Raw genomic sequence first — 25,734 nt, forward strand, 5'->3', positions numbered from 1 at the left:
GTCTATAGCAGCATAACTAAGGGATGGTTCAGGGTCACCTGATCCAGCCCTAACTATAAGCTTTAGCAAAAAGGAAAGTTTTAAGCCTAATCTTAAAAGTAGAGAGGGTGTCTGTCTCCCTGATCTGAATTGGGAGCTGGTTCCACAGGAGAGGAGCCTGAAAGCTGAAGGCTCTGCCTCCCATTCTACTCTTACAAACCCTAGGAACTACAAGTAAGCCTGCAGTCTGAGAGCGAAGCGCTCTATTGGGGTGATATGGTACTACGAGGTCCCTAAGATAAGATGGACCTGATTATTCAAAACCTTATAAGTAAGAAGAAGAATTTTAAATTCTATTCTAGAATTAACAGGAAGCCAAATGAAGAGAGGGCCAATATGGGTGAGATATGCTCTCTCCTTCTAGTCCCCTGTCAGTACTCTAGCTGCAGACATGTGCAGAAGAGGTTACAATTTGCCAATGAACACATCAACTGGCCTAAAGTGAAATGGAGGAATATTTTTTGGACTGATGAGAGTAAATTGTTTTTTTTTTGGGGGGGGGGGGGGGTCCAAGGGCCGCAGACAGTTTGTGAGACGGCCGCCAAACTCTGAATTCAAGCCACAGTTCACAGTGAATACAGTGAAGCATGGTGGTGCAAGCATCATGATATGGGCATGTTTCTCCTACTATGGTGCTGGGCCTATATATCGCATACCAGGTATCATGGATCAGTTTGGATATGTCAAAATACTTGAAGAGCTCATGTTGCCTTATATTGAAGAGGACATGCCCTTGAAATGGGTGTTTCAACAAGACAATGACCCCAAGCACACGAGTAAACCAGCAAAATCTTGGTTCCAAACCAATAAAAATGCCTCGCAGATGTGAAGAAATCATGAAAACTGTGGTTATACAACTAAATACTAGTTTAGTGATTCACAGGATTGCTAAAAAAAGCAGTTTGAACATAATAGTTTTGAGTTTGTAGCGTCAACAGCAGATGCTATTATGAACACCCCTTTTTCCACTTTTTTTTTTTTTTACTAATAGCCAAATTTCATAGCCTTAAGAGTGTGCATATCATGAATGCTTTGTCTTGTTGGATTTGTGAGAATCTACTGAATCTACTGGTACCTTGTTTCCCATGTAACAATAAGAAATATACTCAAAACCTGGATTAATCTTTTTAGTCACATACCACTACTATTATTCTGAACACTACTATATGACACACATATGTAAAATACATGACAGAACACTGTGGAATGAGACATATAAAAGTGTCTTCAAACATGATATTGGAAACATTCTGAGAAATGGCATCAAGCACACGTTCAGTCCACTTTGCGAGGGGTTGAACAATCTGGGGAGAGACTCGGCTCAGCTCTTGTCTCTCTGTTGGATTTCAACAGGAAATACAGGATTTCAGTGATTTTGACTATAAAAAATGATCAAAACTCTTTTGTGCAGCCACATGGAAACTGCATTTAAAACATCCTCATGTGAAGCTCCTTGAAGAAGATCTGTTGTGGTGAAGGGGGAGGGGTCATAGTCAGAGAAACAGTGGGGGGGGGGGGGGGGGGCTGCAGATTGGACTCAAAGACAAAACTGTCTTCAGCAGGGATGGTTGGGGGGGTGTAGGTTTGGTCTCCCTTTTCTCCTCCTGCCTGGTGGCTCCATCCTCAGCATCCTTCTCTCTATACGTATACTCTGGGTCCCTCCTCTGCACATGTCCAGACCATCTCATTCTCACCTCTCTGACTCTGTCTCCAAACCGTCCCCCCTGAGTTGTCCCTCTGATGTGTTCATTCCTAATCCTGTCCATTCTCGTCATTCCCAAATAGAATCCCAACATCTTCAGCTCTGCCTCCTGTCTTTTTGTTGGTGCCACCGTCTCTCAGTGATACAACATAGCTGGTCTCACTGATGTCTTGGAAAAACAACGGGACACAATAATTTACACATTATTAAAACTGTATTTGCAGTATATTTTTAAATAAAGTCTAAGTTATCAGTAAAACTGTTGACCATCAGGGAAAAAAGATGTTGTTTGACCCTATTTTGAAAATCATTTTTTTTTTTCTGCAGGATTTTGTTTGTAGATCAAGTATCTCCTGAGCACCAGGAGAAGAAAAGGATGTTGCCCCAAAGGACCCAACCGAGGGGACAAACAAGGACAAGGCACTAGATCTAGTATTAATGCTGTGGTTTTCTGAATTGAATTTAAATGAAGAAATGAGGTCGTCTCGGTGGATTTCTGTACCACAGCAAACGTGTCAGTTAGTTTAAGTTGGTCCAAGAAATTTAGATATTCAAATGTGAATCTTTACATTTGGTTACAAGACTACAGCATCTTCAGTGGAATAATTTTGCTGACCTGTTACTGAACTCTCTGAAGAGGTGGCAGTGGGGTCAAAGGTCAAAACAGGAATGTTTCTGGAGCAAAAAGAAACTTGAGGCCAAAGGTTTGCAGCTTACCCCCCCCCCCCCCCCCCCCCCCCCCCCCCCACAGCCTGCTCACAACAGCAACAGCCCCCCACTGTTTCTCTGACTATGACCCCTCCCCCTTCACCACAACAGATCTTCCTCAAGGAGCTTCACATGAGGATGTTTTAAATGAAGTTTCCATGTGGCTGCACAAAAGAGTTTTGATTATGCTGTTGTACATTGAATAAATACGGAAGATCATTTTAGAAATATTTATTTTTGTATTTGCTTTGTATTTGAAATGGTATAATAAAATTAAAATTTGTGAAATACCAAGTGTTCCAATACTTTTAGAGGACACTGTATGTTGGGAAAGTGAAATGCACGGACCCACATTAGGGGGCGTAAATGAACGGTCAATAGGAGTACGAATAAATAACAATTTATTATGCAAAAAGTGTAACAGAGTCGAATATGCTTAGTCCAATTAACAAACAAAGGTGACACGTGGGCAGGCCCGAGGGTAGGAGACACCTATCCAGAGAAGAGCTGGGACCCACGAAGTTCCACCACCAGCCGGAGACCTGCAACACACCAGAGCTGCCAAGACCTGAATCCCCAGGTGGCCACCGCTCGAGGCTGTCGGACCGGTACTGCTGGCAGGAGCAAAAATAGGTTAAGGTGGGTGTGTGTACACCCAGCAAATAGTCAGTAACTCACAGTAATCCTCCAGAAGCAATAAATCTAGATACTCCCAGAGTGCAGAGAAAAACTGGAGAACGTGCAGTGTCAATGGTTATACTTAGTAAGTCAGAAGTGAGGAGTGGAGACGCCAACTCCTCCAACTTCACAAACCCAGCTACAAGCTGTAAGTATAAATCACAACTGCAAAGACTTCAGTAACAATGAATGTGCGTACGGCACAAAACAGCTGAGGAAGTTTACCTGTGTGGTAAGCTGATAACTCGGCAGAGTTATGGTGTCTCTCCCAGGCTTTTATGGATGAAGGACGATGAATGATGAAAAGCAGCTGACAGCCAAATGAGCACACCTGGAGACATCCGAGGGTTCAATCTGGCCCGTGCGCCCTCTAAGGGCCAAAAAGTGCCAGTGTGACAGGGCGCCATCTGGTGGTGGGCCAGCAGTACCTCCTCTTCGGCGGCCCACACAACAGGACCCCCCCTCAACAGGCGCCTCCTGGCGCCCGACCCGGCTTGTCGGGGTGCTCCCTGTAGAAATCCACCAGGAGGGCGGGATCCAAAATGAAGCTCCTCTTCACCCAGGAGCGATCTTCTGGGCTATACCCCTCCCAGTCTACCAGATATTGGTACCCCCGACCCCTCCGACGTACATCTAGGAGTTTCTTGACTGTCCAAGCCGGTTCTCCGTCGATGATGCGGGCAGGAGGCGGCGCCGGTCCGGGGGTGCAGAGGTCTGATGTGTGGTGTGGCTTGATCCGGGACACATGAAATACTGGGTGAATCCGTAGTGATGCTGGGAGTTGTACTTTCACTGCAGCGGGGCTGATCACCTTGAGTATTTTAAATGGTCCAATGTAATGGTCGGTCAGTTTTGGAGAGTCTATTTGCAGAGGGATGTTCTTAGTTGATAGCCAAACCTCCTGCCCAGGCTGATAAGCTGGGGCCGGGGCTCGTTGGCAGTCTGAATGGTCCTTAGCCCACGTCCGGGCCTTCAGGAGAGCTGAGCGGGCTTTCTTCCACACCCGACGGCATCTCCTGAGGTGGGCCTGGACCGAGGGCACCTCGACCTCTCCCTCGACAGCCGGAAACAATGGGAGCTGGTACCGCAAACAGACCTCTAACGGGGAGAGGCCGGTAGATGATGAGACTTGACTGTTGTGGGCATACTCGATCCAGGCCAGATGTTGACTCCAATCCATCGGGTGCGCAGAGGTGACACACCGTAATGCTTGTTCCAAGTCCTGGTTAGCCCGCTCTGCCTGACCATTCGTTTGAGGGTGGTACCCAAACGACAGGCTCACCGTGGCTCCCAGCTCCCTACAGAAACTCCTCCAGACCTGCGAGGAGAACTGAGGACCACGGTCAGATACTATGTCCGTCGGGATACCATGCAGACGCACGATGTAGTAGACCAGGAGGTCTGCAGTCTCCTGGGCTCTCAGGAGCTTTGGGAGGGCCACGAAGTGGGCCGCCTTGGAGAACCGGTCCACTATAGTCATGATGACTGTCTTACCCTGGGATGCAGGGAGACCCGTGACAAAGTCCACTCCTATGTGGGACCAGGGGTGACGAGGCACAGGCAATGGCTGGAGGAGCCACTTCTCCGGCTGGTGTGTAGCCTTGCCCCTGGCGCAGGTGGTACATGCCCAGATGTAGTCCCTGGTGTTGGCTTCGACTGACGGCCACCGGAACCGCTGCCGGACCACTGCCACGGTTCTTCGCACCCCCGGATGGCAGGAGAGCTTGGAACCATGGCAGAAGTCCAACACGGCAGTCCGAGTGTCTGGTGGCACATACAGCCTGTTGGGAGGTCCACCTCCGGGATCCGGGTGTCGCATCAGGCCCTCCCTGACTACTCCCTCCACGTCCCATGTGAGGGCTGCGACGATAGTGGATTCTGGTATGATGGCGTCCGGTGGGTCCAACAGCCTTGCTCCAACTTCCTCTTCTTGCACCCGGGACAGGGCATCAGACCGGACGTTCTTGGTCCCGGGGCGATAGGTGATCTTGAAGTTGAAGCGTCTGAAAAACAGTGACCATCGGGCCTGTCTGGGGTTCAGACGCTTAGCGGTCTGGATGTATTCCAGGTTCCAATGGTCAGTGAGAACCACAAATGGGACCACAGCTCCATCCAACAGATGTCTCCACTCCTCGACGGCCTCTTTCACCGCCAGGAGTTCCCGATTGCCAACGTCATAGTTACGTTCAGCGAGGGTTAACCTGCAGGAGAAGTAAGCACAGGGGTGGAGAACACTATTGGACTCCCTGCTCTGGGACAGCACGGCTCCTATCCCTGAGTCAGAGGCACTTCAACAATGAACTGGTGGTTAGGATCGGGCTGCACCAGAACTGGTGCAGAACTGGTGCAGTCGAAAAACCGGTGTTTCAACTCCCTCAACGCGGCTTCGCACCGATCCGACCAGGTGAAGGGGACTTTTGTGGAGGTCAGACGGCAGTAGAGTTTCTAACCAGATTGTTTAATAAAATCTTGGAAAGTGAGAGGATGCCTGAGGAGTGGAGACGAAGTGTGCTGGTTTCTATTTTCAAGAACAAGGGTGATGTGCAGACCTGCAGTAACTACAGCAGCAACATGGTTTCATGCCAAGAAAGAGCACTACAGATGCAATGTTTGCTCTAAGAATACTGTTGGAGAAGTACAGAGAAGGCCAGAAAGAGTTACATTGTGTGTTTGTGGACTTAGAAAAAGCTTATGATAGGGTGCCAAGAGAAGAGCTGTGGTATTGTATGAGGAAGTCTGGAGAGGCAGAGAAGTATGTTAGGGTCGTGCAGGACATGTACAAGAATAGTGTGACAGTGGTGAGATGCGCAGTTGGAATGACAGACTCATTCAAGGTGGAGGTGGGATTACACCAAGGATCAGCTCTGAGTCCTTTCTTATTTGCAGTGGTGATGGACAGGTTGATGGATGAGATCAGACAGGAGTCCCCATGGACTATGATGTTTTCAGATGACATTGTGATCTGTGGTGAGAGTAGAGAGCAAGTTGAGTCTAGTCTGGAGAGGTGGAGATATGCTTTGGAGAGAAGGGGAATGAAAGTCAGTAGAAGCAAGACTGAGTACATGTGTGTGAACGGGAGGGAGCCCAGTGGAATAGTGCAGTTACAAGAAGTAGAAGTGGTGAAAGTAGATGAGTTTAAATATTTGGGGTCAGCTGTCCAAAGTAATGGAAAGTGTGGTAAAGAGGTGAAGAAGAGAGTGCAGGCAGGGTGGAGTGGATGGAGAAAGGTGGCAGGAGTGATTTGTGACCGAAGAATATCAGCAAGAGTGAAGGGGAAAGTTTACAAGACAGTAGTGAGACCAGCTATGTTGTACGGTTTAGAGACAGTGGCACTAACAAAAAGACAGGAGGCAGAGCTGGAGGTGGCAGAGCTGAAGATGTTGAGATTCTCTTTGGGAGTGACAAGAATGGACAAGATTAGGAATGAACATATCAGAGGGACAACTCAGTTGGGACGCTTTGGAGACAAAGTCAGAGAGGCGAGATTGAGATGGTTTGGACATGTGCAGAGGAGGGACCCAGGGTATATAGGGAGAAGGATGCTGAGGATGGAGCCACCAGGCAGGAGGAGAAGAGGGAGACCAAAGGAGGTTTGTGGATGTGCTGAGAGAGGACATGCAGGTGGTTGGTGTGACAGAGGAAGATACAGAGGACAGGGTGAGATGGAAACGATTGATCTGCTGTGGCGCCCCCTAACGGGAACAGCCGAAAGAAGAAGAAGAAATAAGAAGAATATCTCTTTGCTCTTGTGTTTTGTTTGTTTGTTATTGCATTTGTTTAATTTTAATTTAATTTATCACGACAAAGTCGCACCAAGGCGCTTCACATAATTCACAACACAAATTAATCTATACTCAACAAAAATATAAACGCAACACTTTTGGTTTTGCTCCCATTTTGTATGAGATGAACTCAAAGATCTAAAACTTTTTCCACATACACACTATCACCATTTCCCTCAAATATTGTTCACAAACCAGTCTAAATCTGTGATAGTGAGCACTTCTCCTTTGCTGAGATAATCCATCCCACCTCACAGGTGTGCCATATCAAGATGCTGATTAGACACCATGATTAGTGCACAGGTGTGCCTTAGACTGCCCACAATAAAAGGCCACTCTGAAAGGTGCAGTTTTGTTTTATTGGGGGGGGGAGACCAGTCAGTATCTGGTGTGACCACCATTTGCCTCATGAAGTGCAACACATCTCCTTCGCATCATCCGTGTAGAGAACACCTCTCCAACGTGCCAAACGCCAGCGAATGTGAGCATTTGCCCACTCAAGTCGGTTACGACGACGAACTGGAGTCAGGTCAAGACCCCGATGAGGACGACAAGCATGCAGATGAGCTTCCCTGAGATGGTTTCTGACAGTTTGTGCAGAAAATCTTTGGTTATGCAAACCGATTGTTCCAGCAGCTGTCCGAGTGGCTGGTCTCAGACGATCTTGGAGGTGAACATGCTGGATGTGGAGGTCCTGGGCTGGTGTGGTTACATGTGGTCTGCGGTTGTGAGGCTGGTTGGATGTACTGCCAAATTCTCTGAAACGCCTTTGGAGACGGCTTATGGTAGAGAAATGAACATTCAATACACGAGCAACAGCTCTGGTTGACATTCCTGCTGTCAGCATGCCAATTGCACGCTCCCTCAAATCTTGCGACATCTGTGGCATTGTGCTGTGTGATAAAACTGCACCTTTCAGAGTGGCCTTTTATTGTGGACAGTCTAAGGCACACCTGTGCACTAATCATGGTGTCTAATCAGCATCTTGATATGGCACACCTGTGAGGTGGGATGGATTATCTCAGCAAAGAAGAAGTGCTCACTATCACAGATTTAGACTGGTTTGTGAACAATATTTGAGGGAAATGGTGATATTGTGAATGTGGAAAAAGTTTTAGATCTTTGAGTTCATCTCATACAAAATGGGAGCAAAACCAAAAGTGTTGCGTTTATATTTTTGTTGAGTGTAAATTCAAAATTAAAAGCAAGAAAAGCACAGTTAAAAGATAAAACACAGTAGAAAAAAAAATTACAAAGCAAACACAAACAGATTAAAAAATTAATGATAAGACAGTCTAAATGATAATGAAATAATGAATGAATGATGATAATGAAATGAAATAATATCATTATCATTATCATTTGTTGAAATAAAGTTTCGAAAAAAGATGTTGTTGGTTGGGGAATCTTCCTGTCACGGCAGAGATTGGATGGGAACCAATGAACTCATTACTTTGTATGGAGAGGGGGCGGGCTTTCAAATGACTTAGTCCCAGGTGGCCAAAGCCAGCAGCAGCCCTGTGTGTGGTGTCTTTGATGCCGCCTGAGTGCAACGCCTGCAAAATGATTCTTGGGTGTCAGAGAGAGATGCATGTTTGGGCAACCAACTGAAATTATCGTACATTTTGGATTTTTTCCCATTATTGATCGTACATCGTACAGAGGGTAAAACTATCGTACAAATACGATAATTATCGTCCATCTGGCAACACTGGGACAAGAACAAACATCCAAGGCAGAAGAAGAGTCAGCACTTGTACAGTAGTGTTCAGAATAATAGTAGTGCTACGTGACTAAAAAGATTAATCCAGGTTTTGAGTATATTTCTTATTGTTACATGGGAAACAAGGTACCAGTAGATTCAGTAGATTCTCACAAGACCAAGCATTCATGATATGCACACTCTTAAGGCTATGAAATTGGGCTATTATTAAATAGCTCGTATTAATCCATACATTGTCATAAAGACCTTTTATTAAATAATGAAAGGTAATGACAGGCTGTCATTTTATGGTAAAAGTAAATGCTTATTTTAATTTTTTAATATAAATGTTACTATGTTTATGTAGATTTTCCTTTGTCAAATTTCAGATGGGGCGGCGTTCTCGCGACCCCTATTGACAAACCGCCACTGATACCAACACTAATATTTTATTTTAAACATTGCATTGTTTAGTTAAGTAGCATTTAGTTTATTTCCATATTTTAGACGCAGGGATGAAAAATATCCACTTCTGGCGGATTTCTGCTTTTTTTTTTTTGCCAGTCCCCTGGGTCATTTTTGAGATCAGTGCAAATCCGTTCTTTTGTAAATTCGTTTTAGCTGTTGTTATTTATGTTGTGTTATTTAGGTCAGGCATCGATCTGGGCAGCCCCGATGCGCTGTTAGCTGGGGTCAGTCAGTCAAGAGTCTAAAAATAACATCAGGGTTAAACATGGTCGAAAGAACAACATTTAATCAACGTCTACAAATAGACGGTGAAAAAACACACACTTTGGAGTATTTTAATCTTTTCAACAGAAAAATGTTGACTGTGTTGGACTCCTCCAAGACGCGACGTTCTGATTGGCTGATGTGTCTGAGCCAATCACTGTGCTGCTTACACGGAGGTGACAGTCTGCTCGCTGACCTTCTCTGTTCTTCTCCAACATTTCAAATTAATCTTTTATTCTCCTCGTTTATCCGGGTTCGTGGAGCGGAGCATTTCAGCAGGTAACACACTTTATTTGTACATGAGCCAAAGGACGCTAATAGATGCTTAGGACTCATTAACAGACGAGTTTAGCAGAACGTTAGCAGCAGGGCTAGTTTGGAGCTGGCTAACATAGCAGCTAAACAGATCAGAGTTAACTTTATTTCTGTTTTCTAAATGTATGAATTGTTTCTAATATAATAACTGCAGTGACTCGTGGCCATAAAGTCAGCAGTCAAACGTGCTTTAAAGAAAACAGTCCTTGAATCGGAAAAATAGAAGGGAAACAAAAACAATAACAAACGAACAGAACACAAGGCCACAAAAAGTCGCAGTATCAGTTATAAATTGAAAGAGAGATACAAGAAAAATTAAAAAAAAAAGTTCCTTATAGAGAAGGCGTCAGCATTTTTCTTCTTTTTTGTATTCAACAAAACTGTTCGTTTTCGCTTCACACCTTTACATTTGTAACCTTTTTTATTGAGAAGTTCCTCAACACAGTGCATTTACATACCTGAACAAAAATTTGCCAGGGGGTCACAACAATAAATATAAATAAAATGACATATTAGGTACAGTTCATAGTGTTTCCATGCTGATAATGTTTTTATAGGCTTTGTATTTGTACAGTGTTCAATGCTGTTCATATAAATTTCAAAGTCCTTATAAAAGATATAGAATGTTTTTTTTTTGAGAATTTACATTTGTGTATGTAAAACTTTCCCATAATAATAAGTACATTAATAATATAAACTTCTTTTTCTGTTGTATTGTCTTTTGCAAAAAAAACAAAACAAAAAAAAACCCCCAGAAATAATATGTTCATAAAACATTCTAAGGTTTTTATAAAAGTGGGTTGTTATGAGATGTTATGTTATTTCATAGGAATAGAAGGGATCGCGCTTGTTATTTACTTCCGCTTTTCCCGCACATGCGCACACAGATGGTAGGCAGCGAACTCCAGACTCCAGGCAGATGCGATGAGAAAACGCACGGGAAGATGACTTCAGACGATGTGTCAACTCTTGATCCCAACGATCGAAAGCGATATTGTGAGGAATTAAATATTGGAGATGACGACCGTGAAGGATTTCAAGTTTTTGGAGGCGTACAATTATTTTATCAGTGGTCACGTGAGGGATCGCTGTTATCAGCCTGCTGCTGCAGATGTTGATGTCTGTCTGCGATCTTTCTGCTGTCTGGTTCTGTATGCGCTGAGTGCAGCAGCAGGACATGCTCTGAAGTTGAGGAACTTTTTAAACGCAGTCCAAAAAACACTCGTGCACAGTCCGGCTGACGTGCACATTGTGCGTCAGGCTGCAGTGCATCTGTGTTACAGAGTCATGAAATGCAGTTCTGCGTGTGCATCCATGGTTGAAAAAGTGATGTAGAAAAAACAACGAACCAACGGTTTCTCTTTGACCAATGAAAAAAAAAAAGGCCACCGCAAGGAGGTGGCAGCTTTAATTATATACACCAGCACGTAGTGATGTTAAGCTCGAGTCAGTCTGCTCGACACAGCATCGAGCTTTTTGAACCAGAAGTGTCAGTGAGCAGCGTTTCGAGCACTCCCCCATCATGTGACCACTGCGAGCGAGGCCTCGTTACGTCACACCACATGTCGAGCTTCGCATAATCTGGGCATTTCAATACAACCCGCCAAGTATTTAAATGAGATCTGAATCGCAGCTCAAACTGTGGGTTTTTGAGAGGAGGAGATTGCTAGCGACGCTGTTATTGCCAATTACCATGTGAATCGAAGCCAAGGAAAGCATTAATTTATATTTAGGTCTAGTTTAAAGTTCATTTAGTACATACACATAGGATCTAACATAGACAGACACACACCATACACAACAGGCATCCATTCATATACAACATTTATTCACGCAGTACATCAACATAGGTTATAGCTTACATGCCCGTGTATAGAGGGGTTCAGGGGGGTTCAACCGAACCCTCCCCTGAACTCCCTCTATACACAACCCCCCCTCCCCCACAGAGAATTCTGCTGATTTTTTTTCTGATCTGGATATCAACGTTATGTATTTTCTTTTCATTGATAATTACTAACTGTTACACAGCTATTATCACACACCCTCAAGTTTCAATTTCTTCTGCCAGAGTAATCCCTTAAGTGATGAAAGGGGAAACTGCTAGATAAACTTTTCCCATGGGGGTTGAGAATTTTTGCTCCCTGGTCCCTGTCCTCCTCTGATATCAAACAGATTACTAGGCTTGTAAATACCCACGTAGACACACAATTACACTTGTCTGGTTTGTAAAAACATGTTTGTATGTATAAGCTGAGAAATAAAGGGAGCTTCTCCTTCCTGATGCAAATACTGTAAAGGTGCAAATATTCGCGTGGGATTTATTATACGAATTTCGCGAGTTAAACAAGGTCGCCAAATTAAATACCGCTATTTTAATACATAACATACATATACGTACATATTCATAATGTAAACGTGAATATTAATACCGCTAAATATGAGGTCTGTTAGAAAACTATCCAACCTTTTTATTTTTTGAAAAAACTATATGGATTTGAATCATGTGTGCTTGCATCAGCCAAGCTTGAACCTTCGTGCGCATGCGTGAGTTTTTTCACGCCTGTCGGTTGCGTCATTCGCAGCCGACAGGCAGGTATAAAGTTTGCATTAATGTTATCTTGGTTCTTCCTGGGTGGTTCTTATGGCAACTGATCCAATCCCAAGCAAGTACTATTTGTATGTAAAAATGTATTTCCTAAAATGATACATTTTGGGTTTCAAATGAAATTTATGTAGCTTTTTACCCCTCGAAATCCTCAAAAAGCTTCTGCTTCGGGGGGCTTTGCCCCCCTGAGCCCCCCACAAGGGCTTTGCCCCTCAACCCCACTGGGGACCCTGCGGCCCACTGGACCCCCAACTCAAGGATTTGAACCCCCCCTTTCACATTCCTATATACGGCCCTGGCTTAGACTATCTATTATAGGTAGATTAGAGACTGAGCTGAGTGACTGAAGAGCTGTGATTTTGTTGAAGAGAAAGGTGAGTGTGTGTGAGAGAGTGAGTAGTGGTGAGGAAGGGACATGGAGGAGCCAGTTCCAAAAAGAGCACAATCAATTGCTTGGGAGCACTTTGATCTAATAAGCCCCAAAAAGGTCAAGTGCTTGATTTGTGCTCAAGAGTTGAGGTACAGTAACAATACGTCTTCAATGACACCTGAGGACCAAACATCCCGAGACATCAATGGCTGCTGCTTCTGGAGCAGGAATGAGGCCATGTAAGCTATATTTTATTCTTTATCTAATATTAAAACATACACATAAACAAAAATAGCTCAGAATGTCAGACTGTATTTCCATTAAAGGCAGACAAGCTGATTTGGATGAGGCACTGGTGGACTATGTTGTGGAAGATTCACAACCATTCATAATAGTGGAGAGCAAAGCCTTCAGGGCTTTACTACAAAGGTTTGACCCAACATATGCCCACCTCCAGAGGAGAAGACCGGCTCAAATACTGGGCGACACGAGTCGCAGTCTATCCCAATTTACAGAGAATGGCAAAAAGATATTTGTCGATGCAGCAACATCAGTGCCTTGCGAGCGGGTCTTCTCCAAAGCTGGAGAGGTTGTGAGGCAGAAGACATTATTCTTTTTTTGAATAAAAAATGTTGAAAGTTGCACAATCACCGTCTCCTATCCCCTCTATTCTAATTTACAAATTACAGCAACATAAGCAGTTGCAGAAGCACATGTCTTTCTCGCTTTTCCCGTCACATTTTATCCAAATATAGTTTGAGGAATAACACAAATCTACATATAGTCTACAATAAAGGGTTTCATAACTATTATGTGTGCATCTGTAGGGACTATTTATTACATTAAGAAGACACAATAATACATATGACATTTTCTTTTATTATTATTTTTCAAGAACAAACCACATCAGTCATGAATTAATGCAAACATTTGTCAGGGCACTCGCTCAAGGTAATTCTCAAAGCAATCCAGCAGATGTCACCCTTCAAATTGTATCAAACGCGTCGAAGCAGTGTGTCGATTTTCAGCCAGTTGTGTTGCAGTGGCTCATTGGTTCATGAGGCTTCGAAATTGCCATCAGTACCCGCACGTAACATACAACTGTGTGGATCACATGACCTCCCAAAAATAAAATGAAAAAAAAGACTTCCAACACAGAGGTGTTTTTTTTGTCCCGCCCATTGCGGCTGCGTCATTGTGCGCCGTCATTAAACCGCTTGAAGCACTCCTTAATCTGTGTAACGTCCATAGAATCTTCACCGAAAGCCATCTGAATTTCTCATATGGTGTCCACCTGGATGTCCCTCACAGTTTCTGAAAAAATTTTGATGAAGCAAAGCGGCAGTAGCTCCGCCATTCCTAAGCAATAAAAATCCGACGAGGGGGCTGGACCACTCCTCCCACAAAGCCTGCCCACAGGCGAATGACGGAACCGACAGGCGTGAAAAAACTCACGCATGTGCACGAAGGTTCAAGCTTGTCTGATGCAAGCGTACATGATTCAAATCCATATTGTTTTTGAAAAAAATAAAAAGGTCGGATAGTTTTCTAACAGACCTCGTGTATATATATGTGTGTATGTGTGTTTGTAATGTAAGAATTACATTACATAGCACTAATCCTGGAAAGAGGATTTTATAGGACTGATGAGCAAACCGATCAGCAAACCGATTTATACATTTAAACAACCTGAAAGCCACCAGACCAGCTAGAACTGAACCCTGGGTTCCTGGACAGTCACCTTTGTGTTTTTTCTTGCTGGTTTTATTTCTTCTGCGGCTTACAGTCATTTTGATGCTGGTGAGTCCAACTTTACACTTTGTGTTTATCCGTTTGTCTGCAAAATCACTCTTTTGCACGTGTTAAACTGTGTTTGATTTTAAAATGAACCAAAAATCAGATCGTTAGTTTGCAGCCCTCATAATAACTTCAATCACAGCTTATCGCCTAAATGTGGAGCTGCACAGAGAAAACCAAAGGAAAAAAGAAAATAACATACAGAAGGGGAGGTTTGTTTTTAATGTGATGTGTTGGAACCATCGATGTCTATGTGAACACAGGGTGAGCTCATGTGATTCCATCTTCCAACTGTACTGGACACAATTCTGAGCCAGACCACATCTGATCCTTGAGACTAAATGCTGCAAAGTGATAATTTTTCAAACAGATTGTCATCCATCTGGATGTGATGTTTTTTTATGCACGGCGCTGATCTGTCAGTGTGTGATGGATCACCATCATCATCGCTTGGACTTCTTGTCAGAGCACCTTTGGCCATAGACTGAGACCAGCATCTTGTGCAATATATCTTCCAGTCATTTCACATAAATTTGTAAATAATTGCTTTGAGGGCTGCAGCAATCAATTATTTTAGTAATCGAGTATTCTATTGATTATTCTGGCGATTAATCGAGTAAACAGATAAAAAGTACTTCTCCATTTTTAAACATCATCAATAGTCCAGAGCTCTCTTGACTCAGCAATGGCACAGTGTCACTGCACCAAAGTCTTGACATTTTGCTGAAATGGTGATGGGATATGTCTTTCTGTTTTGTTTATTAACCATTTTTAAGTGGTTTTTTTTTTTATTAATGTTGCTGGACTGGGTCCCTGTGTGATATATATTTTTTTTTAATCTCTCTCTACGATTCAGCAGATGCATTTCAGTTGGAGGTTGAACATGCAAGCCTCAACATCAGTTTTTTATTTTATTAAAGTTACAGTGTTTGTGAAGCGTTGTGTGTTGCCCTAAAAAGCGACTCTGAGCAAAAACAGAGAAGAAAGTGGACTTCTGCTGAGAGGATCGTCTTTCAGAAACTGTTTGTCAGTGTGTCTGTGAACAGAGCTGTAGCTGTGTGAGGGGCTCCTCTCAAACTGGGCAGAGAGACGGCCGTCGGGCGAATAGTCACTCCCCACGCAGAGCGGACCGTGTGTATTTTAAAAATAGACAAACACACTGCTTCACTTTGCAGTAGGTCTATTTCAGATTATCAATATCTGCGGTTACATGGACCAAAAGTAATCTGATTGAACAATCAGATCAAAATCACGCCATGTGAACAGCTCCATCTGATTAGATTTGCCCAATCTGATCGAAATTACGATCGAGTTACAGGAGGTGGTGTAACCGTGTTTTTAACTTGATCTCATTCCATGTAAACAGCACGTCGGATTGTCCGTCTGTGAGGAGCCTTACTGCGCATGTGTGTTATGTCACATCACCACATGACGCTTCCTGCTCTGTGTTCACAGAAATGGCGACAGAAAAAACAGAGCTGGACTTTACAAGAGACAGCGCTCCTCCTCAACGTATTAAAATCATTTAAAATAAGTGGAAAAGCTTGACGGACGTAAGTTGGCAGCACAGACTTGTTGTGTCCGGAGTCAGCAGGTCAGTAGAGCAAATTAAAAACTGCTGGGAAGCAACGAGCGCTTTGTACAAGGAGAAACTAAAAATGAGCAGAAGCTGTGCAGCTCCAACCAGCTTCACTTATTATGAATTAATGCAGTAATAATCGGCGGTCGACCTCTCTCCAAGGACACTGGAGTAGAAGTCGATTTTCCACCGGAGGAAAGTTCACCCGAGACACCAGAAAGCCTGGAGGTAAGTCCTGATAAAACCACGCTCTCTCAACATTCCTCATTTTTTTATTTATGTATCTTTTTTATGAGACGTACTTTTAGCCAAATGTGTGTATTTAGTTCAAGTTAATGTTGGTGATTCATGTTAAGTTATCCCACGAGTTTATTCTCGGAGTAAAGTGTATGAACACAGTCTATCATCGAGTTAACCAACACTCTTTATCCTCGTTCACTTTAGTACATCACATTAATTTCTGCTCTCATATATACAGATGATGATCAATCAATCAATCAATTTTTTTTTTTATATAGCGCCAAATCACAACAAACAGTTGCCCCAAGGCGCTTTATATTGTAAGGCAAGGCCATACAATATGATGATGATGATGTAAAGAGCACATTGGAAGAGGTTAATGACAGCAGATCTCCACAACCTGAAGACCACAGAGGAGGCTCCAGACAAAAAAAGTGAGTTTTTAAAGAGTAATATGCTGCAAAATAAAACCACAGTGAGTTCTTGAAATTTCCTGTAGAGCTTGTTGAAAAAATATCGTTCAAAGTCACTGCATATTTATTTATATATTTGGAGTGCTTTATTTTTTAGAAATGGTAATATTACAAAGTTCCAGCAGAATATGAGTTAATATCCTTTAGACAGTTGAGACACAAACATTTTCATTTCAATTTTGTTTTTCTGTTTTGAGCTTTGTGAAGTCAAAAGCCGTGTGGACGAGTTACAACATATTTGAATATAGAAGCAGGATGACTGTTTTGTAGAATACACGACTGAGAGATCCACAAAGAGAAAAACATGAACATTTTTTTCTTTAACTGAAATTATACATTCTTTCTAGATCAAAAGCCATCATCTGGTGATGCTGAGTTCCTGGGTGATCGATCAGCCAGCAGAGATCTTTACTGGACAACATTCAACAGCAGCATGAGAGGAATCTGGAAAGAGAAGAGAGGCTTTTTTCCAGGTTTATGGAAGAAAGTATCCGCTTAACTGAATGCATTATAGGGAAACTGTTTGATGGTCTTCGGTCTCTCCTTCCTCAATCCTACTCATCAGCTCCACATTTACATGAACAAAGTTAGTCAAGGACCTCGCTGAGACGATCATGGAACAGCCCGAAAATGACCACCCGTCCTGAGTGTTTCTTCAAGTACAGCTGGATTTTCTAAACTGCAGCAGCTATAGATTTTCCAAAGTACTCAATATGCTCAGAATGACCAGTACATGTTTAGAAGGGTCATAGAAGAGTGTAAAATTTCTAGTTTGAATATTTTAAGAAAAAACATTTGGTCAAACGACCTACATATAGTCTGGAATCTTTAGTATCTTAAACTTTCTGTTGTGGATGTTCCCCTGATAATCTTTAAAACATTTAAGACCTCTAGATTCTGCTGTCTGCCAAAGATACAAGATTTGTTTTGTATTTTCCACTTTAAATGCATATTCCATTGATAACAGTAGGACTGAAAATAAAAAATTCATATTTGTAAAGCGTTCATTTTCTAATGATGTGTGGTAATAAGTTGACCCACTTATTTTGGCCATTTTCTCTTAAAATATCAAAATTTTGGGCTGTTTGACCTGGATAGAGATTTTGGCAGTAGGGTTGCAACAAACGATTATTTGGATCATCGATGAATATTATGGGTTTTCGACACGATTAATCGGATTAGCGGGGAAGTTTTAAAAATGTGCCAGGGAAACAATTTTCTCTCCTTCCATCACTTTATTTAACAGAATATTATTTGAAAACTTAAAATACTTGAAAATCAACAAATCGTCAAATGTCCCTTGGCTGTTGAAATATAAAATAATAAAGAATAAAACAGTTTATAATAAAGAACAAAAACAATAATTTCAAATGATATTGCTTTATCAAAGTGCTGGGTTGCCATAAAACAACATTGAAACATATAAATGTTATAAAATATATGGTGAAAAGAGAGGTATTTTTGTTGCTGCAAATGAACAATTAGCATAACCAGTGAACCATAAAACCTAAATCAAAAACTGTAGCCTGACTCATTATATGTGCAACATTCTCTGTATAACTTGTAAACTATGTGGTCATTTCACAATGACACATGTGACTCATGTGACTCTAAAATTGTATTGTAGCATTATTAGTTATTACTATTATTATTGTTGCTATTATTAATATATAAATAAAATAAATTAAATATTATAATTTGTAATACATTTGACTCTTTTACGACAGCAAACGCTGAGCCATTAATTATTATACAGAAAACAAATGCACAAACATGCTGAAATGCCAGCATCTTAATGCTAACTTTAACATTGAAAACGCCGTAGACATGCTAACTTGTTAGCATTGGCGTTAGCATAAAATACATCTATCAACTGTTTCAGAAGACCATAACAGGTCTGATTAACATAAAAAAGGTAAATATTCCTCACAGACATATGTTCTTTAGGGTTTTAGTGGGGAAAAATTAAGATAAAGCGAAATAAAACAAATGAAACCAATAAAGCAGCAGCTTGAAGCACTTCTTCATTGATTCAAGATTCAAAGCAAAGCTCGGTTGATTATATGGAAGAAACGAAACATTTGCGGTAAAGCAAAATTATTTAGCAACTAATCGATGACTAAATTAGTTGACAACTATTTTAATAATCGATTTTAATCGATTAACTCGATTAGTTGTTTCAGCTCTATTTGGCACATATCTCAAGTTGTTTATTGGGGTCATATTAGTCTGGAACAGGTGAATTAACCTCTCCTAAATTATGTGCACACATCTCAGCGAGGTCCTCTCCTAAGTCCATGATTTTATCACCAATCACAGCAAGCCACCTGACCACCTGACCCAAGTTACCACCTGACCCTCGGCACACTCAGAATAATCAAAATAACAGTGGAAACTTTGACTACAGCCCACACAACATGGAGAAACTGAATATAAGAAACTGGCCCTGATGTTTAGTTTCTTCAAATATTTCCTGGAAGTATGTTATTTTGCTGACAAAAAGAGCTGACTTTAGGGTTTGGTTTTATGATCTGACTTCACAGTAACACCAGTTTAAGAAGTAATGCCGAGCTGTGATGTAAGTGAATAAAACTTTTTGGCACTAAATTTTATTTTTAACCAAAGTGTTGTGGTGTTGCCAGGTTTTTATTTTATATACGAGGACTTTTATTTTTTGCAATGAATCACGTGTGCTTGCATGAGCCAACCTTGAACCTTCGTGTGCATGTGTGAATTTTTTCACGCCTGTCGATTGCGTCATTTGCTGGCAAGCAGCATTTGTGTGAGGACGTATGTAGTGCTCTCGGCGGATTTTCATTGCAAAGAAAATGACGGAACAACTGGAGCAGCCCTACTGCATCATTTTTATGGCGCGACATGTAGTGGAAGGATTTTCTCGGTTTACAAACACATGAATGCTGTTGGAGCTGGATTTGAGCAGAGTGCCATGTAATGAAAGCATGTCATCATATTTCCGCACTGATTGTGTATCATCCTCACAATGAGCACATTAAAGAACTCCCACCACACATACTGAGATGGAGGGAGAGGGACAGAGAGAGAGTTGGCGGGACAAGACAGAGAGAGAGAGACAGCCCTCCTGATTTAAAAAAAACAAAAAAAAAACGCTGTGAGCTCCGCTCCTGCAGTATTGTTGTCTGGAAAAAAAAAAAAAAAAAAAATTAAATGCATAAGTCCAGGAAGTTTGAACAGGAGTCCTGGTGTCCGTTGCAACCACGGCCAGGCTGGCAACAGCTCTGTCACTTCCAGAAGTGGCTGTTCCTTTCTGGTCATCTCTGCTATTATGGTGTGCTCCCATGGCAGATTATGTGTGTGACGTATCACCCCCCCCCCCCCCCCCCCCCGTTCTCTCATGAATGTCTTATGTGAGGAGTCTCAGCAGTGACACCAGTGACAGATCTAAGAGAAAACTGGGAGGAGCCTTGTCGCCTCACTGGAATACAAACGCAACGCCCTGTGAGTTATGCGAGGGAGGAGCGCCACCCAGTAAAATCAAGCAATTTCTCTCGCAATTGCCTTTTGCAGGAAGCTGCAGCCCCGTGAGATCAGATCTTTACTTTGATGAGGGGGGTTGGACCAGCTGTCTGTCTGGGTGGGTCTCATTCAGGACCTGAGAGTGTTCTGTGACGTAGTTGACCAGACAAAGTGCAGCTCGCAGCAGACTGCGCTCAGCTGTGATTGTTCGTGGCACATTTGTCCAGTTTTTATTTATTTTATTTTTTTTTACGAACAAGGTAACGATGATCAAACTTTAACAAGTATCAAGCATTTCTTCAACTGGACTGAACCTCTGAGTTGTGTAAAAGCATCATCTGGGTCCAGATCAAGAATGTAAAAAAAAAAAATCTAAACCAAAGATGCAATTTCTCTCGCAGTTGCCTTTTGCAGGAAGCTACAGCCCAGTGACATCGGATCCTTACTTTGATGAGGGGGGTTGGACCTGAGAGTGTTCAGGACCTGAGTGTTCTGTGACGTAGTTGACCAGATAAAGTACAGCCTGCAGCAGACTGAGCTCAGCTGTGAATGTTCGTGGCACATTTGTCCAGTTTTTTAGCAACAAGGTGACGATGATCAAACTTTGACAAGTATCAAACATTTCTTCAACTGGACTGAACCTCTGAGTTGTGTAAAAGCATCATCTGGGTCCAGATCAAGAATGTAAAAAAAAAAAAAAAAAAAAATCTAAACCAAGGATGCTTGATGTGTTATTCCACAGTATCAGTTCCATCAGTGCAGTAACTTCATGGTGACAGTGCTGCTGGTTTGTCTTCACTCTGACAAATGTTGTTCTTCATATTAATTGCTTCCTTGCAGACATGTTGCAGCAGTTGGTGATTAAAGAAGAAATGCTCCCTGAACAGCAGGAGTTGAGTCTGAGTGTCGACCAGAAGGACGTTAAACAGGAACAAGAGGAAGTCTGGACAAGTAACGAGGGACAGCAGCTTAACTGGCTGGACACTGAGAAGATCAAGTTACGTTTTGCTCGTGTCCCTGTGAAGACTGAAAATGATGATGAAATACCACAGTCATCACAGGTTCTTCAAAACTCAGGTATGAATTGATCAAAACTCTGTGAAACATCTGTTAGTTGGAGCAGGTGTTCCACTGCTATGGAACTATTTAATTGCTCTGAATATGGAAAACGAATTCTCCCGACCACATATAGGAAAAATCAACCCAGGATGCATTGCGTTAACATTTGAGGCCTCATGTACAAAGACTTGAGTGGATTTTCTACTGAAACATGTGCACTCCAAAACCCAGAAACTGGCATAATCACAAAAATATCCAGATGTATCAAAGCTTGCATATGAATGAATTCAAGCACGTTCCCTTTTCACGCCCCTAAAAATGTGAAAATGCATGTAAATTGGTCCTGGGAGTTGGGAATCCCCTGTCTGTCAGATCGGTCAACATGAACACAGAAAAGAAAGTACACAGAGTGGAGCTACAGATGACACACAGGGATAGTTTCTTTTGGTACAATGTCAAATGAAATAAACGTGAACCAGTAAAAAATGTTAGTTGGAGCTCGTGTGTGTGTGAGCTCAAAGCGGCGCACACACACTGAAGTATTAAAAAAAAAAAGAGGTATGCCGACTGACAGTGTGACATTCACAACATTACACTTGTTTTTCGACAAATACTGAACACAGGGAGACAATCGGGGGCCTGTTAACCCTCTGGGGTCTGAGGGCATTTTTTTGGGCAGTTCACTCGCCTGACATAAATGTTTTATTATTGCTGTTAAAAGCTCACCCTGCATCCCACAATCAAGTGGTATGTCTCTTTTTTTTCAGGACATCCTGTACTTTGAGAATATATATGCTGTACTGGTGTTTTATAAGTGTCATAAAGGTTTACAGTCAGAAATAAGAAAGGAAAAAATAAAAAAATAAAGCAGAAATAATTTTCACACACAGCAAACTATGATAAACAACTATTTGATACTTTATCTAAAAATGTGCATAATCGGGTGAAACCTGATGGAAATCTCTTTGTGGTGTGTCAGTGATGTATGTATGTGCAAAATAAAATAAAACCTGACTCCAAGTATGTTTTTGATGAGAATATAACACAGAGGTCTCAAACTGGTTCCAGAAAGGGCAGAGAGAGTGCAGGCTTTCTGTGCAACCACCCACTCCAGCAGGTGATTTCACTGATTTCACCTGCTCAACCTGCTGGAGTGGGTGGTTGCACAGAAAAGCCACTTTTCCACTACAAAGCACCAGCACTACTCGGCTTGGTTCCAAGCGCGAGCTTTTCTACTGCAAATAGTACCTCTTCAACGTGGGCGGGGTCAGCAGAGCAAATTGCAGTGACGTAGTTTTATACGCGACACAAACATAAACAATGGCGAACTCCGTGTGTTTACTGCTGTGAGTTTTTAAGAGAAAGTTGCTGGCGGCGAGAAAAACACGCTTGATTCATACAGAAGCCTTTGGGAATTCATATGAAGATGAAGACGAGAAGGCACAAGCTGCTAGAGATGAAGAGACAAAGCATGACGGTAAGCTAATTGTTAGCTTCCTAAGTAGCTCGTAAATAATAACTGCAGGCTGTCGCTATTAACTATTAAAATTGTGGCTGTCAAAATAAAGTGTTAATTTAGATTAATTACAATACCTGTCAGGCCTTCAGTCACACTTTGCTCCATTTTGTTTTGACGTCAGTGACTTGGTCTGTAAATAAAGACACGTTTCTGAGCAATAAACGTGTTAATGTCAATACTTTTTTTTTTTTTTTTACCAAAGTAACTTGCTTTGGTAACTTATTGTTAAATCTCAAATGTGGGAGTTTGTGCATTTACTGACGTTCACGCACAAAATGTTGATTCGGTTTTAATGACCGTTAACGTGGTCACTGAACTCGAACAGGCTTAAAACACATTAAAAACGTTTGTTTTTCATCCAGATTTTAATGTTCAATGGACAAATTTAAAATATGAAATCTAATAAGATAATTATTAAAGGAGTCATTGTGCAGAAAGAATCAGCCTCCAAACTCCCACAATTCTGTTTTTATAGACATTTATATCCTTTTATTGTCATTGTACACATACAATTTAATTTGCCTGCATTCAACCCATCCAACTTACACTTAGACAGTTCTCCCAATTTAAGACCAATTTACAGCTTAATACCTCCTTGATATGTAACAAAAATAACCCTGATCCTTTTTTACCTGATTATTAAATGCCCCAAACACACACAGATCAGAGTTTTTTTTAAATATACCTGCAATTAAATGATTTATTTAGATTAATCACAAACCCTGTAATCACATTTTTTTTAATAACCTGACAGCACTAATTAAAATATGTATGCTGTATGTGTGTGTTTCAGATGGTTTTCTCAGAGTCACCGCTGCAGAGGTTCATGCCACGGAATGGGACACCTTTGTCATCATCATGTTATACACCAGTTATGTTTCACTGTGAATTTTGAATAAATTTTTGTACTTTTTGCTAAAATGTCTCCACTTTTGTGTAACATCATTTTGAGTTGTAAAAGTTACCAAGGCTTACTGATTTAAAGGCTAACAGTTTGAAAAGCTGTTTAAGCATAATCCAGTAGTAAAACAAGTTTTACATTTAATGGGGTCGTAAATGTAACAGACAGTAAAACTGGTTGTTCAAAATTCCTTGATGTAATGGTGCCTTCACTGAAGGGACTAAACCTTTTTGTTTATGTTAAATACCAATTGGTAAAATCTCAGTTTAGACATGGTATGCCAGCATCTGTGTAAAGATTCAGCCAGGTGTAGTGTGCAGTGTCTTCTGGAGCGCAAAAACCCAAATGAAAAATTCTTAGAAATGAACCAAAATGTTTTTTACTGTTGACTCAGAATGAAATGACAAATTATGATAGTCACATGAGTCAAATTGTTTACTGCAACAAAAAAGAGCAAATACACAAAAAAAGCAACACAAACTATACGTATAAGTTTCATGTGTCTGTAGTCTGGGTTGGGGGCGCAGGTCACATGCCCCGGTCATGCATCGCCTGCACAAGGTCACCCAGCACGCCAAGATATGCCTGATTAAATGCAGCTTCCACCACCGTTGCTTCCTCAAGGATCAGTCGGATGTGTCGATCACACTGAACCCAGTTCAGCCTCAACATCACTCAAGATGGTGAGATTCTCCTGCTGGAACAGGCTCCCTTTATCTCTTGCCTGGACAATAATGAAGGTAGAAATGGGAAAGAAAGTTTAAAAAAAAAAAAAGAAACCTTCAGTCTCTGTATGATCATTCCCCAGAGTTTCAGTTATCTTGGTCACTTTGCATAAAAATTATGTTCTTTCAAACTTATTCTCCAACAAATCAGATCATTTGGAGCATCATTTTGAAAGAACATGATTTTTATGCAAAGCGATCAAGATAACTGAAACTTTGGGAAGGTCCAGCATATTTGGTAAAGTTAAGGTGACCTTCATATTTGGTAAAGTTAAGGTGATGTGAGACATTCTTACCTGCGATGACACGTTGCTGTGTGGTGCTGGACGTTGATACAGATGTTGAAGCTGGTGTTCGAACCCTCCTCACTTATGGAACTGGATTCTTCAACAAAAACACAAAATGGCGACATGTTAAACAAAAACACATCACCGTAATGACACTAAATGAGTCAAATGTACACATTTGTTGTCTTGCTGACTTGAGGTGTTTGTCAGAAGTTAATACTTTAAAGCGGAGCACGGCGTTAGCTAGCTCGCTAGTTAGCAGTCAGCTAGCTCACTGTGTCTGCGTAGATGAGACGATGTTACTTTAACACAAGTTTAGACTCATAATCTTCGTTTGTTAAAGTGTGCTTCCTACCAATAGGATAAGTAACGTTAAACGTGCTTTCAAGCAGACTACAGTCACAAAAACACTTACCATCCGTCGCTTCCAACAAAGCCGAGTCGCGGTCATCCTGCCTCCCGTTGCTCGCCGGTCGGTGTCCGTAAACAGCGTGCCTGCAGTCGAACCATTTCCAGCCCTTACGGTCTGACCTACTCTGGTCATTGTCATCCTTTAATCACTTTTAAGCTTTTTTCAGCTGTTCTCTGAGTTGCTGTAATGTCCGGTGAGCCGAGTGCGGCCTCATTTCGGATCGCTTCATCCACCTCTCTGTATTCTCTCCTCCGCCACCAAACATAAACGTCTGCAGCTCATCCACAGACCATGGTGTGGTTTTGTGCGTGTTTAAAAAAAAAAAAAAAAAAACTCGCTGTGAAACGAAAGAAAACGACGGTCGCTGTAATGCCGCTGTGACTATTTAAAAATGGCAGGTTTTGATTTTCCTCTCGGACGGCGCACTCATGACTCGTCCAGTGACGACGTTCTCTGACCAATCAGTGGCCGGCAGCCTGTTGACATCACATTTTAGTATCTGCTCGGCTCGCTTGGACCCGCTCCCAAGCAGGTACTAAAAAAAAGGACCCGGTACCAGATACTACCATAATGGAAAAGCAAAAAAAAAAAAAAACGAGTAGTTTTTGTGAACT

General features: G+C 41.9%; 1 protein-coding gene and 2 long non-coding RNA genes across 3 annotated transcripts in view; 2 read left to right on the plus strand and 1 right to left on the minus strand.

Annotated features, from left to right (window-relative positions):
• The window catches only part of LOC117530243, a 130,098-nt gene extending 108,200 nt beyond the window's left edge, over positions 1-21,898 (plus strand). The window contains exon 2 of the long non-coding RNA XR_004566252.1: positions 21,058-21,898. This is a non-coding gene — a long non-coding RNA (uncharacterized LOC117530243). The remainder of the gene's footprint in view (positions 1-21,057) is intronic.
• The window catches only part of LOC117531541 (bromodomain-containing protein DDB_G0280777-like), a 483,227-nt gene that overhangs the window by 291,750 nt on the left and 165,743 nt on the right, over positions 1-25,734 (minus strand). The gene's annotated exons all lie outside the window — the stretch shown is intronic.
• Positions 9,508-17,831, plus strand: LOC117530262. The gene is made up of 4 exons (XR_004566271.1): positions 9,508-9,622; positions 15,886-16,237; positions 16,528-16,683; positions 17,070-17,831. It is a non-coding gene; the product is annotated as an uncharacterized LOC117530262 (long non-coding RNA).

Source organism: Thalassophryne amazonica, chromosome 18 (genome assembly GCF_902500255.1).
Source record: "Thalassophryne amazonica chromosome 18, fThaAma1.1, whole genome shotgun sequence".
Taxonomy (NCBI): domain Eukaryota; kingdom Metazoa; phylum Chordata; class Actinopteri; order Batrachoidiformes; family Batrachoididae; genus Thalassophryne; species Thalassophryne amazonica.